The 16,129-nt window shown below is 38.8% G+C and overlaps 1 long non-coding RNA gene across 2 annotated transcripts; it reads right to left on the reverse strand.

Moving 5' to 3' along the window:
• Positions 1–12,681: 12,681 nt before the first annotated feature.
• LOC112249689 lies at positions 12,682–15,370 on the reverse strand. 2 transcript variants are annotated; one of them, XR_002953386.2, is made up of 4 exons: positions 14,854–15,370; positions 13,295–13,382; positions 13,122–13,184; positions 12,682–12,970 (listed from the first exon to the last, which is right to left on the reverse strand). It is a non-coding gene; the product is annotated as an uncharacterized LOC112249689 (long non-coding RNA). The 2 variants fall into 2 exon arrangements; XR_002953385.2 differs by having other exon boundaries at positions 13,122–13,189.
• Between the last annotated feature and the right edge of the window lie 759 nt (positions 15,371–16,129).

Here is a 16,129-nt window from a genome sequence, read left to right on the forward strand (position 1 = left end):
ATGTTACGTCTACCTGGTTGTAAGAACACGTTTCACTAGGCTGTGTAGGCTATGGGTTCTCCAACCCTGTCCCAGGGGTCCTAGGCCTTTAGCAGGGGTTCCCAAACCTTTTTTGACCACAACCCCATTTTGATATCTGAAAATTCTCACTACTCCAATGATGTGGAAAAAAAATAGGTAATTAACAGCCAATGTTTATTTATTGGGGCTATGGAGGTCAATTGCAAAACATTCTAACAGTATTTCTGATTGTTTTCTCAACTCACCATCATACTTTTAATGTGAGTAGTTGACAGTCAATTGTAAATGAGTCTGACATAATGTATCTTTTCTTACCACCACTAATGAGATGGGTGTGCTTGATGCATGTCACCTCTGAGCTTCTCAAAGTCACGTGCTCACCTCATCTCTCCTGTCACATCCAACCTGGATGGATATTTGTTTTTAATGCAGACGAGAGCACTGAATCAGCGTACCATGGGTTTTAATGCTCAGAGGGAGACAGCACTGTATTCCCTTTGAGTCAGGAACCAAAACTGCTCCATGGTGACCCGTGAATGCGTTGTCTGCAGCATTTGGTCACATGACAGCTTGATCAGCTGTTCGATTTCACTTAGCACACAGCATGTCAACTGAGCCAGGATCACAGTCAAGTGGATTTCGCTGATTCAGCCACTAGCCTGTAGATTTATTTTGTATTTCCCCTGCATGCTTGCGTTCAGTTTCCCAAATATGTCTGTTACGTAGGCCGTGGAGACACTTTGGGATAGTTAAAAGGCCAGTGTAGAGGACCCGAGGGACTGACTGGGTACATATTTTAAAAGCATGCCTGTCACGTATTGGGGTACACAATCATGGATTGATTTAAAAACCAATAGAATAATCTTAAAAGGAATTCTTAAACTCACTGGCAGCCAGTGCAGAGACCTTAAACCCCATGTAATGTGTGCTCTTCGTCTGGTCTTGGTCAGTACCCGTGCTGCATCAGTCTGTATGTTTTGCAGTTGACCAATGGCTTTCTTGGAGACAGGAGAGCATTACAGTAGTCAAGCCTGCTTGTAATAAAAGTCTCTCTGTATCAGCCTGAGAGAGAAATGGCCGCACCTTGGCAATGTTTCTCAGGTGGTAAAAAGCTATTTTGGTTACATTCCTAATGTTTGACTCAAAATGTTTTACCTGGTGTTTTATCTTTATTGCCCATGAATTACAATGTGCAGCTAGATTCTCTCTCTGTGCTTTGGCTCCAACAATATGTACCTCGGTCTTGTCTTGATTTAACTGGAGGAAGATGTGAGCCATCCAAGTATTTAAATCACTAATAGTCTAATAATTTATCCGTGGAGCTAAAATCCTTTGGTGACACAGAAATTATGTGTATCTTCTGTGTAGCAGTGAAAATCAATGCTGTGCTTTCTGATAACACTGCCAAGGGGTAACATCAGTGGTGGAAAAATTACACAATCATCATACTTGAGTAAAAGTAAAGACACCTTAATAAAAAAAATTACTCAAGTAAAAGTTGAAAGTCACCCAGTAAAATTCTACTTGAGTAAAAGTCTAAAAGGATTTAATTTGAAATATACTTAAGCATCAAGAGGAAATGTAACTAAAAATATATACTTAAGTATCAAAAGTCAAATAATACATCATTTAAAATTCCTTATATTAAGCAAACCAGACAGCCCCATTTTATTTTTTGTGTTGTTATTTACAGATAGCCAGAGGCACACTCTAACACTCAGATATCATTTATAAACAAAGCATGTGTGCTATGAGTCCGCCAGATCAGAGGCAATAGGGTTAACCAGGGATGTTCTCTTGATAAGTGTGTGAATTGGACCATTTTCCTGTCCGGCTAAGCATTCAAAATGTAAAGAGAACTTTTGGGTGTCATGGAAAATGTATGGTGTAAAAAGTACATTATTTCCTTTAGGAATGTAGTGAAATAAAAGTAAGTTGTTAAAATTAGAACTATTAAAGTACAGATACCCCCCAAAATGACTTAAGTAGTACTTTAAAGTACCGGACCCAAAATCGAACCTTGTGGAACACCACATGTGATTTCCATTTCCTCTGAGTTATGTTCACCAAGGGTGACAAAACACTCTCGACCGGTTAAATAGGTCCTAAACCAATTTAGAACTGGACCGGAGAAGCCAACCCACCTCTCCAGTCTGTCCAGATGGACATCATGGTCACCAGGGTTGAATGCAGCACTTAAATCTAGTACAAAGACAGAGAGCTGTTTGACATCTGTGTTGGCTCTAAGATCATTTACCACTTTAGCTAAGGCTGTCTCTGTGCTGTGGTGGGCACAGATTAGAATTTTTCAAAAATAGAGATGGTGCTTAAAAAATATTTTAGAAGCTTGGTGATTGGCCAAAAATAACTAAAAACAGAATAATCTAGATTAGGGGTTTCACCAGAGCAGTTTTTAGTGCAGTGGGGAAAGTGCCTGTGAACATGGAGTGATTAACAATAGCTTGCACTTCTTCAGATATGCAAATAAAAACTGTTTTGAAGAAGGTATTGGGGATAGGATCGAGAAGGCAGGTAGAAGGCTTAAGTTGTGATATCACTTTCCTGAGCATGTCTGCGTCAACCAGGGAAAATAAATCCACAGTGCCTTTGTGTGGTAGTCTAGTTGCAAACTCATCATATTTAGATGTGTAGGAAAGTTCACTTAAGTTTGGTAGGATTTATCAGGCCGTCAATGGTTGAGAAGAGCATTCGCAAATTATTCTGATTAATAGTGATCAAGTTAGAAAAATTAGCCCCTCTGGCATTTCTAATTGCCTTGTTATATATGCTAAGTTGTTCTCCCAGAATATCATAATGGACCTGCAACTTTGACTTTCTCCACTTTCGCTCTGCCTTTCGGCAAGTTTCTCTTTAATTGATTAGTTTCTTCACTCATCCAAGGGTTTGGATGTGGCCTTTTTCAACTTTACTGGAGCTATGGCATCAATGGTTGCCCTTCATTTGCTATTAAAGTTATGAACTAAATCTTCACAGGAGGAAGGCAGAATAGGTGGTGGAGTATTGTTCATACACTCAATAAAATCTGTAGCAACTTCAGTGGTAAGATAACGTTTATTAATAATGCTTTCAGTATTACCCTGTGCTATGGGCAACAAGGTAGTCAAAAATAAACAGTGATGATCAGATAAAGCAACATCAACAAGATGTGTCAATTGAAAGCCTCTTGGTAATAACCAGGTCCAGAGAATGGCCGTGGTTATGGGTGGGCCCAGTAGCATGTTGGATAAAATCCATAGAGCTCAAAATATTCATAAATTCAATGGCCTTGGAGTCAGTCTCTTTGTCAAAATGAATATTAAAATCACCCAACACAATGATTGTATTATAGTTCTCAAGGACAGTTTAGTTGTGATACAAACCTTATCAAAACATATAGGCCTATGGGCTAGGCTACAAGATGCATGCAACTATGATTGGAAAAAGTGACAAAAAAAACACCTTAGACTGCACAAGCTGGGCATCAATCAAAAGTGATGATATTCTCATCCATCACTCTATTCTCAATGTAATCTTGTCTTTACATATACTGCACTAAATAATATATGTGTGAAATTCCTTTTAGAATGAGCCATTATTATGCAGGAGGAAAAAAGTAATGTCATCCGTGTGCTTTTCCCACTGTTCATTTTCATGCCAGTCAGGTAGGCTACTCTGATTGTAAAGTGAAGTAATGTGCTTAATATTTTTTTCATTTTACTAGGCAAGTCAGTTAAGAACAAGTTATTATTTTACAATGCCGGCCTATCCCGGCCAAACCCTCTCCTAACCCGGACAACGCTGGACCAATTATGCGTCGCCCTAAAGGACTCCCAATCAAGGCCGGTTGGGATACAGCCCAGGGTCGAACCTGGGTCTGTAGTGATGCGTTAGACCACTGCGCATAAATAAATATAAGCCTATAGAAAGCTTATGGGACCCTTCTCTTTTTAATAGAGGCCATCAAAACTCTGTTTTCTCACTCAGTTGCATAGCATAGCCTAGAACTATTGCGTTACATGGGCTTATAGGAACACTTATTTAATTCCATGCATCAACCAGCTACGAGGAGCTGGCTCTCACTGAGCAACATCTGATCTGATTCTGCTCAAACTCTGAATGCCAGGGCTGTCATGAAGTGTTTGATTTGATTTTCGATTGCATTTGCATCAAGATCAGAGCGATTAGAGGGACAATAGAGTGCTGCGTGCCAGGCCATTAGTAACTGGCCGTTTACAAGTTTGGTAGGACACTAATGACCATCAGCGGCATCAAAAGCTCAGTTTTGGAGAAGCCTATTTACTGTGACTGCAGTCATGACTCATTACTGCCAGTGTGGCGGTCATATAGTCACTGTAACAGCCCTACAATAGACCACATAACTGGAATTACATTCACTCACAGGGGTGGATAAGAACAAACTGAAAGCCATGCCCCCAATAAGCCACACCTCCAACTCTTCTGATAGGCTGTGGTCGCTACGTGGCCCCCTCTGCTATTCAATGTATGCACATGAGGTGTTGTATGCAATTTAGAAGCTTTCATTCAATTCCAAAAATATCATTGATCTGTCAAATTTGTTATTTGATTTCAGACAAATTGAATAGAATAGGTTGAATTAACCAGAGTCATTTTCAAAGATTTCAATCAATAAAAGCACTTCAGATGAACAACAGCGTCATCCCACTTTTTACAAGTCCCTTGGGTCAAGGAAAATTCTAGATTTGTTTTTAAATATATTATTATGCAGTGATTATTTAAGCAATAAGGCATGAGAACCTGGGAATTATCAAAGCCAAGTGTCAGGAACAGCCCTTAGGAGGGAGTTATTACACGATAATCTCCGGGTTTGAGGGGCTTTTTTGTTTTTCTAAAACTGTTACCAACATATTTATAAAAATATGAATGACATTGTTTTTATTAAAAACATTATTTTGAAAAGTAAATTAGTTTTTGCATTTTTAAGTTGATATCCAAGGTGGCTGGTCGGCAGTCCTCATGTTTTGACCCAGTCGCTCATTCTAATCATTCTATTAATTTGACTAGCAAGCAGAGATTCAATGATGAGAGACAAGAACTTCAATAAATAATTATTTAAAAAATATCCAAAGGCCTACATAGGCAACAACTATTTTGGTTGGCGAGTTCGAGAAAACCAAGCTAGTTGGTGATGTTAAAATAGTGACGTTTCTGTTGATATCCCACGAGTGGAAGAACTGTCCATGGTCCTGGCGCTGGTTGGTGACAGCCAGTGCTTGCCTCTTCTTTGCCTCTTCCTAGTAAGTATCTTCCTCTGACCCATCAATCGCTGGCACTTTAACCTTTCCTGAGTGCTCACTTTAAAGTGCATTAACATTATTTTATCATGCACACTGACTAGATGAATCTGTCTGAAAAGAGGCCTTTTAATGTGAAACTTAATCTGTTACTTTCGTACCTCAAGAATTTGTTACTTTTCATACTTATAATCAAGAGTAATTTACTATGTTTACTTGATATGAGACAGGCATAATAGGTAAATGTCTTCTTTAAGCAAACGCAAACATGAATTAACTCCTGATTATCACAAATAATTAATTTACCCTAAATAGCTAATGATGCACTTGTCTGATATAAATGTAAGATAATGTTGATTGGGAACCACTTTCTTCCTGTGTGCATTGTTTATAAAGCCATTACACATTTGTCCTTCAACTATATATTAGGCTTAATAAGATTTATAATATATGTGTTAGAGTCTGGGTATATGCGGTGTGTGGAATATATTTGATATATTGATATATTTATTTCAAGACCTCATCCCCTGTCTCTGACCCCAAAATCAATACCTTAATTTATGGTCCAACACCTTCAATCAATTCTCGCCCCATTCCCCACTACAGTGGACTGCCTCAGACTGGACACATGTTAGCAGGGCTCCAGCCCTGTTTTTCCTGCTGGCTGGCCACTGTGTTGCTGTGCACTGGGAGGTAACTGCCCACTCATATCTTAGATTGGATGCAGTGATCATCAGCTCACGCTGTTCGGTCCCCTTGCCTTGCCTTCCCTCCACCATCCTGCCCTTCCATCCTCCTGCCCTTCTTTTTACCCTCCTCCCAGCCCTGGCCTATTCCAGTGTGTGAGCTAGCTCAGATTCATAATAAAACAAGCATTAAAGCAACAAGCATAACAATTACATGCAGAGCTCTCTCCCCTTCCATCTCTTTGTTTCAGTCTTTTCTCAGTGACATCTATTTATGATCTTATTTGCCTGAATTATTGATGCATTGTGAAGACATGGTGTATCATTCCTGTGGCCACATTGCAGCATTAAACTCCTATCAATGTTAACACCACTGTTAGTGTTCAGACGACAGGGCCTTGCCTGGGCCTGCTGGAGCTGTTTGAGCGAACCATGTCGTCAGTCCCCTTTTCAGAAGAAATACGAGTTAGAAAAAAGTGTGAGGGGTTTTATCCCTTTTTAAAAATGGAATGAGCTGGCGGTAGCTCTCAAGCAGGCCTTTCCCTCCGCTGGATTTATTAGCCAATTTCCAATACCATTGTCTTTCACTTCAATCTCAGAAGTGAGGGTGCACCAGGCGGAATATAGGGCTGCAATCATCCGAGTGTGTGGCAACAAAAGCTCCAGCGCTCGCACCTGGAACTCAATAGATATTCATGGACATTTAGAGAAGGAAATAACTTAATACCGACAGTGTCGATGGAATAATAGCCATTTCCTGCCTGACTTGCAGCCCCTCAGAAAATGAGATTCTGCCGGCCGTCATTTTTCTTGTCTGCTGGGTGTTTCCAGCGCAGAGGTCTATGGCTGCAACGACACTCTCTGCATCCGCAATGAGGAAGAGATAGAGAGAGGGGGAGAGAGAGAAGACAGAGAGGGGAGGAGGTAGAGAACACATCAAGGGGCACAGAGTGAAGGGAGAGAGCGAGACAGAGGATTGTTGTCAAATGCTCTTCCCTGAATATGAATAGTACTATTTTATCTGAATAAACAACAACAGCAGCAAGAACAACAACAATAGTTATCATCATCAACATAGCTATCATCACCATCATTCAGAGGTTGTGGACAGGGCCACTGTGTGTCTGAGACTTCAGTCATCATAGTGTAGATTCGGAAAGCATTCTCTTCTCCAGCCCAGAGCCACTCCCAGACTGGGCAAAGGCAAATATTTCACAAGCACCTTGATTAAGATTGATTATCACTGCAGAGGTGTGAAATGCCTGCAAGGAAACTGCTTACACACACACACACACAGAGAGAGAGAGAGAGATATGCAGGCAGAGCAGAATTAGGCCGATAACCACTAATTCAGAAAAGAGCTGTTATATTCTACAACCACCTAAAAGGAAGCGATTCCCAAACCTTCCATAACAAAGCCATCACCTACAGAAAAATTAACCTGGAGAAGAGCCCCCTAAGCAAGCTGGTCCTGGGCCTCTGTTCACTAACACAAACAGACCCCACAGAGCCCCAGGACAGCAAAACAATTACACCCAACCAAATCATGAGAAAATAAAAAGATAATTTCTTGACACATTGGAAAGAATTTGCAAATAAACTGAGCAAACCAGAATGCTATTTGGCCCTAAACAGAGAGTACACAGTGACTGACCCAAAATTAAGGAAATCTTTGACTATGTACAGACTCAGTGAGCATAGCCTTGCTATTGAGAGAGGCCGCTGTAGGCGGACCTGGCTCTCAAAAGACAGGCTGTGCACACTGCCCACAAAATGAGGTGGAAACTGTGCTGCACTTCCTAACCTCCTGCCAAATGTATGACCATATTAGACACAGATTTCCCTCAGATTACACAGACCCACAAATAATTCAAAACCAGTCCAATTTTGATAAACTCCCATATCTATTGGGTGAAATACCACAGTGTGCAATCACAGCAGAAATATTTGTGACCTGTTGCCACAAGAAAAGGGCAACCAGTGAAGAACAAACTCCACTGTAAATACAACCTATTTTTATGTTGATTTATTTTACCTTTTGTACTTTAACTATTTGCACATCAGAGACAGACAGACAGAGACAGTAATCCACAGAAAGACATTTCATTCATACCTGAAAAAAGTACAACAATATAATGCCACTTTAATAATATTAACATATCTTACATTACTCATCGCATATGTATATACTGTACTTTATACCATCTATTGCATCTTACCTATGCCGCTCGGTCTTCACTCATCCATATATTTTTGGTCAAAGACGAGACGTGTACATTTGGTGTCCAAAGGCCATTCATTTAATATAAAAAGATAAATATGGATAAAAATAACATTAAATCATTCAACTCTTACCCGTTTTTTGACCCAGACATATTTGTGTTGCAAACTATTCAATTAAGGGAGTTATTGAGCTCTAAAGTGTCAAAATGTCCTTCAGTGTAACTGTCCGGGTTAAAATTGTAATGACAAAAGTGTTTTTAAAATGTATAAATTCACCCTAAAAATATAAATGAATACCCATGGCATAATTGTGTTAGTGTTTGCAAAAATATATAGAACAATGGGCGACAATGTATCTAAAAAATATTTAAAAACTTGAATAACTTTTGTCTGGACTTTTGAGCTTCATCAATGTCATTCAGTATAACAAATTGTAAAACGTAATTTTAAATAATATCACGATGTAATCATGTGACAGTGTGTGACATCAAAGAAGACCCATTGAAGACCCTCTATCAATGTGATGAGGTGAGTAAATCTCTGAAATATTTGATGATTTCACATTTTCACCCTCTAGCAACCTTTGTAACAAAAACGCATATCCTTCAGTACAACACAGAAAACATACTTTTAATGTTATTATTTTATAAATATATGAAAAGTAAGGATAGTCTTTATAGGTCAAGGTCATTACTTTATATAGGTGGCAAAGGGACTGCCTGTTAAATATGTTTATGTATGAAATCAGTTCTTCAGTATCATGCTTTTGTCCTTCAGCACAACAAAAGTCTCATGTTATACCTCAATGTCACCCATTATGCTGAATGCTAGCTTTGTTATCCCATGTTTTCACTAGTTCACAACATTTAATCATGCAATTCATATTTACTTGTTTTATGAATACTGAATATTATCATTTTAAAACTATTTTATGGCATTTTAAGGTATTTCAAGGCACATTATCTTTATACTGTAGATGCCGTTGTCGAATAAGGAGAGGGCTGCATGGCACAGACAAAAGATTAACGCAGATCCAGTTGCTAGGGAGGAAAGACTAGCCAGAAGAAAAGCAAGGTATTGTTTTCATGGTTTCATGCTACTGTCAGCAACGGAATAGGATATAATAGCATATAAAGCTGGGTGGATAACACTTAACATTAAGTTACACTATTATACTGTAGTTAATGTTTTATTGCACTGCAGTTAAGGTATTACACACACACACAATGATGGACTAAAAATGGATTATGAATTATATTAGTTAATAGCCACTTCATGAAAAATCGAGACTGTACAAGTTTGAATTGAAGTAGTTTGATGGGCATTTTATGTAGCTATTTTGTGTAGGTATCTTGAAGTTGAATTTGTGTACCTGCATTGAATAGAAATGTACCAGTTACAGTGTAACAATGCATAATTACAACATGAACTATCATGTAATAATCGTGTAATAATGCAACTTAATGCAACGTAAAGTGTTGCCGCAGGCTGAAATGATAGTAAAGTGACTATTATTCACATTAGCAATGAAATAGTAACAAAACATGTTTGAGAGAGAGAAATGGACAGGGAGTTGATTTAACTTTTAAACTTTGATTAAGTGTTATCATTGTATAGCCTACTAATAATAGATTACTAATAACATTTAATGGATGTGAACTATTCTATTTTCATTTTTTAGCTATCAGATAAGAAGGATGTCAACCCTGATCATCCACTGATCCATACATTGACACAATCTGATGCTGAATTTTTTATTTAAAAAAAATATTAAATCAGAGGAGGTGCCGTGAAAAAATCTAACGAATGTGGTGATGAACTTAACTGCAGTACACACTGAAGGAAACTCCTTTGAGCAGCCCCCTGAACAACTTGTGCAAGTACAACATTATTCCTACTTGAATTAAATTGTACCTCATGTGTCAGTTAAACTGTTCAGTGTAAGGCAGGCAGTTTTTGTAAAAAACCTTCAACAAATTTTGAGTTGTACCCATGACACATCAAATATGTAGTATTCAAAATAAAATGTCATTTTTTCTGGGTATTTATATTTCTGCCAGTCTAAGCATGGATATATAACCTTGTAATTATGAAAAATGGGCATCAAATTTAATATTAAAAAAACATAGTAAAATGTAATTCAGTATAACACTAAGGTACATTCATATGAATCACAATAAAAATAATTTATTGGCTTTATTCTTGAATATGACTAATAGAAGGGCATAGGTGACACTCCAACAAACATATAAAAGCCTTTTAGGGAATTGTAATTGCTGTTTTAATGTTTTTGCTACTTTGAAAACCTTATACGTCTTTGACCCTTGTGTGTGCATATTCTTATTCCACCCCTTTAGATGTGTGTATTAGCTAGTTGTTGTGGAATTGTTAGATTACTTGTTAGATATTACTGCACTGTCGGAACAAGAAGCACAAGCACTTCGCTAAACTCACAATAACATCTGCTAACCATGTGTATGTGACCAATACAATTTGATTTGGTTTTATTGCTGTAGTTGCATTGTTGACAGGTGAGCCTGCAAATAAGCATTTCATTGTACTGTGTACACCACATGTATCCTGTGCATATGACAGAGACATTTTGATTTTAGATTTCTCTGGAGAGAAAGAGCACAATGGAATGCATATTGAGAGCTGTGCCTATTGTTGATCTAAGAGACAAAGGATTCCTTGAAGCCTCACATTCTACTCAATTTCAGAAAGCAGCTGTCTCCCCTCCCCATTACCTGGCCAGTCACGTTATACTGGCCAGCCTCACCATGAATTAAACATCTCACAGAGGAGCGCCAGCTCTTATTAACTCCACCTCCCTCCTCCATACTTCTCCCTTTCCACTCCTCTTTTTCTCCTCTTCCATGTTTTACTCTCTACGCTGAATGAAACAATGGTCTGAGAATATCAGGACTGAGTAGAACATGGATACACCTGTTTCCTCCTTTCTTTTGTTGGTTGTAATAGTCACCCAGGTTACCAGTATAGTAAACAATCATAAACACTGTGTAACTATAAGAGGATGGATTCCATTGTAAAACCATTTTTGGAGGATTGGTGCTTGTCGTAAAGCTTCCAAAGGGTTGCTCAGCATTGGATGACAGAACATCTCTCTCTCCTTAGTTATCGTGAGAGTCCAGGCTTTTCCAGTGTGTCTCAGTGGCCTGTCTCTTTAAACAGGCTCTGTGTGTGACTGTGGGTGGCTCTGTGTGGCTGTATGGTGGTGGGTAGGGGCAGCAGACAGACAGACAGAGTGAGACTGGGCACAGACCCTCTCTAGCAGTGTCTGGTTGGGCCTTGGTCTCCTTAGTGTTGGTCTACCAGGGGTTGGTTCTGGACAGGCCTCTGGTGAGAACACACAGGTCAGACAGTAGTGGTTTAAAGGTGCTGTTATACTTGGCGGACACCAAGAGGAGTGCAGACACGCCCTTTGGTGATCAGCAGATAATAGCAATGTGTGTTTCAGTAGATGAATGGAAGAGGTAGAGCAAAGGCAAGAGAGTGGGGGGATGTGAGGAGGAGCATTAATCTGATCTTGGAAACCTCAGAGACAAGGCCGGTGTGAGCGAGCCATGCACCCTGACAGAAACCCAAGCAGATTGCTCTGCTGCTTTGTATTCCAAATTAATTGGCCTCTGAAGATCGCCCTCCTCCACCCCTCACAACACCTCCCTATCCACTCTACTCACTCCCCCTCAATTAAAACTAGAAGTAGCCATGCCCTCAACATGCTGCTCCCTCTCTCCTCGCTCCCAATGACTTCTCCTCCCCCTTGTTACTGGGAACAAACTGGGCCCTTACACCAGGGCTCCACGTAGGACCAAACCAAATAGGCTGGGGGAAGCAGCAGTTATAATGGAATTGAGGTATGTCTTGTGTGGAACAAGATGATGCTGATCACAGTCTTTTCGAAGGGCCCATGCTCAGACTAGCTTATGCTCTTGATGGCAAAATAAAATGGCAGTCAACATAATATGCTAAAGCACCAGTTGTCTGCAATTTATTTTGCCATCAAAACACTTAATCCACAGTTTAGCTTCGATCAGGAGAACCAGGGGGGAAGCATTCCCCCGTTACTGTGAGTGAAACTGTAACTAGATCAAACACATTTAAGTGGAATTAATTGATGTGATGCAAGCCAACTATACATCCGTATCAATGAACAGACTTTATATTGCGAAGTGCATAACATGGTAAATGTGTTGGGCATAACATAACAGCACTGCTTGCCTACAATTACTGTCAGTAGAGTTCATTATGAACTGTGAAAACTAATGTTTGAGTTTCAAATACTAAATGTGAGTATACTTAGACGGTTTAAATTATTAACTTTCCTACGAACCTAAAAGTTGACGGTGCCAAAATCTTGCCAATACATTCATTATTTGACTAATTATGACTGAGTGTGCGACATGTTTTCCATAATGTATATACATATGAACAAAGAAAACCTTCACAAATAATGATGCGCCATTTATTGAGTACAGAGGCAAATAGCAAAGGTGTCTTAAGCAGTATATAAATGTAGCCTGGCGAAAGTAAACCCAGCACAAGACAAACTAATTTGGGGTTGTTTATTCTGTCAAAACTTAAATTTAAAATAGGATAATGTAGAAGGGAAATCACCACAAGATGAAGTCACCATAAAGTAATGTTCAGTCCAAATCACAATCAAGTGAAATAAATTAAGTGCATAAAACAATCGGAGTACTACAAGTCCAAAGTGAAATGCATAAACTGTAGTGGCTCTACTTTCTATAGAAAAACACAAGAAAATACAGACACCACAATGTTCAGTTAGAATAGACTTTCTAACATTTCAAATATCTGAGTATAAGATGTCCATGAATAAAATGACATGCATGAAAAACAAAAATAAATTTAGTCATAAAACATGAATACTTACAAACACACTGTCCAGGTGATGCACTAACCCCACATGGAACAGTAGATCCTCATCTCACCCATACTGCACTGGGGGAAATGTCATATCAACAGATATTGTTTCCTTTTTGAATTGTAATTTACAACAACCTGAAGCTTTAGATTAAATAGAATGTACTTCTGATAATTACTCACACTTCAAGTAATGTTATCATCAACTTCACGACGTGGTTCTGAGAGCACTGGTATTCAGCTAGCAAGAAGCTAACATCCTCATGTCAATCTGAAAGTATCAACAGGCTAACATGACAGTCTGGCATAAATATTACAAAATGAACTATTAAAACACTGCAGATGATGCAAAATAAGATATATTCCGGTACAAGAGGAAGATAAAGTGTAATTTACCCATCTAAAGTAACATTGGATCCACGATGGATTTCAACAGGTCTCCAGTGTAATTGCTTGTTCTCACTCTTACACACTGCGCAATCCCATAACCGCGGGCACACCTTGTTTATGAATCTCTTAAAAGGGATGGTGTCAACTAGTGGATTAAAATGAATACAGCTATGCGCTTTTACCACCTGGCTACATAAATATAGCGTAACCTACCAATTAATGTATATCAAGTGCTGTGGAGGGCACAATCTTACAATATTGCAGTCAAGAAATGAGAGCTTTTCCATCAGTGCCAAAAGCATGGGCCTCTGGAGACTGCAGACCTGTCATCAACACATACTTTAGTATTCCACCTTCTCTCTAGGAGCATTTGTGTGCCCAGGCCTCATAGGCATATCAAAAGGATCCCACTCTGATCACCAATGTAGCTGACTGAAGCTTGTGTGGTCCAGAGACAAGAACTCAACCATCTATGGCAAAAGTCTGGGCTCCTGACGAGGACAATAGAATTCTCACCACTGCTTGTTACAATAGTAAAATAATCTGTTTGTCACCGGTTACACTGATTCTACATTGAATTTAGTCTTCAAGATGCTCAAACAACCACTTTTATCTGCAGTTGGTGTTCTTGAACTCTAAAATGCACTAGACTGTGTAAGATAGAATCCACAAAGAAAAGACAACAGGCAAATGCATATGTGGTCCCAAAATCTAAACAGTGACGGCAGGTCTAGTTCAAACTGCTGTAGGATGGTTCTCCTCACAGGTGAGTGAATCAGTCCATGCTTGGTGAATAGCACTTGGTTAATCTCTGGGAGCAGGACAAATGAGAGCTAAACAGATCATGTGACACAAAAGTGAAAGGCAAGAATAAACTAAATACAGTAAATCATCACAGCAAAATAATGTAATTTGTGAGCTAGAAAATGAACATCCTAAAAGTCTGAGGCCGGGTGCTATGTTTTCATCCAACTCCAACTATTGACAGGGATAAAGTTGCATTTACTATTTGTCAGTATGAATGAAATTAGTGGGTCCTGCCCTGATGACTGAAGTAGATGTACACTACTTGTCCTATAGATTTTTTGTAATCTTAAATTATTACTTGGAATAAATTTATAGCTAAAATTCGTGGAATTGTCGTGGAATGACATGCTAGCTAGTGATAAGGCTATCTGCTTCAGGTAGCTAGCAACAGATCTACTTGTTGTAACTAGCTAGCTAACCAACAAGCTAGCTACATTACTAAGATTGCTGTGTTCTAAATTAGGAATCATTTTACAGCTTGGGTTGATGGTATCACGTTTCTATAACGAAATGGTTAGATTACAAATAAATAAAACATTATTTACCTGATAGCAGTGTCAGACGGAGATCTCTGTCGAACTCTTCATTACCAGCTGTCTCTACATTAGTTACGGATAACGTGATTGTAGATCGTACCATGAATAGTACACACGTTTTAATTGGTTTACAGTTTAGTTCTCCGCGGCGTTTGCCTGTCCAGCTAGCGGACATGAAAGTCAGTATTTTGTGAAAATTTGCAAGAATTGACATTGCCAAGAAACGTAAATGTTTTCAGAAGAAGTAAAAATACACAATATATATATTTTTTTAAACAAGCAACAAAAAAACAGCTTCTCAGAGATCTATCATCTCGAAAACTCATGCAGATAGCTTGCTACGGCTCACCACCTATACACCTCAATTAGGCTGATAGAAATCCTAATTTCATTGAATGCCTTTCAATTTGTGCGTCATTATTTCTAAATAGCCTACACTTTCTCGTTCTGAACTTCTAACACGAGTGGGATGGTGTAGCTTTGTGACAATGATCAAGAGCAGCTGCTCACTGATTTGACAGCTCCAACGCCGGTTAATGCTTGATCTGATTGAATCTAAGCCTAACTTTATACAGTAAGCCATTGATAGAATGTTTTAGAAATACTATTTCTTAAAGTAAAATAATGTTTGCACCTGACACAATTTATTTTTGAAAGGACAGCTCAACACTTGTAAAAGAGTAAAAATAAATATATTTTAAACAAAGGACAACAAAACAGCACAACAAACATCAAGTGAAGATGCTCTATATGCCAAGTTCCAAGATGTTTCAGTTAGGGGAGATGAGAAAGCACTCTCAGAGGAGAATTGCCCCTACGGACAACAAATGCCAAAACAACTCTGATAAAGAAATAGGGGAAGAAAAGACAGAGTGAACAGAAGGAACAACAATTATTTATGTAAATAATGTGCCAGTGCTGCTTATAATTAGTGGTAAAATTAAGCAAAAAAACAAACACAAAAACACCATGCATGTCTAATTTTCTCATGCAAATAAACAATTGAAATTATAAATGGAAATACTGTTGTTGTGGGAGACAGAGAGAGATGCCCTGCTTTTTCCCTACTGTTTGTAATTCATTAGTTGGGAAAACAGCAGCAGATGCAGATTCAGTTTGACATGGAGGGTGAAGGTGAGGGAGGCAGGAGGAGAGAGGAAAAGCTGTTGATGTTGAGGATGAGGAGTGTAGTCATACACTAGGTTTGATGTTAGAGGACAGATTGGGAACATTCACGGTGCATACAGAAAATATTCAGACCCCTTCACTTTTTCCACATTTTATT

Source organism: Oncorhynchus tshawytscha, linkage group LG04 (genome assembly GCF_018296145.1).
Source record: "Oncorhynchus tshawytscha isolate Ot180627B linkage group LG04, Otsh_v2.0, whole genome shotgun sequence".
NCBI classification, from domain to species: Eukaryota; Metazoa; Chordata; class Actinopteri; order Salmoniformes; family Salmonidae; genus Oncorhynchus; species Oncorhynchus tshawytscha.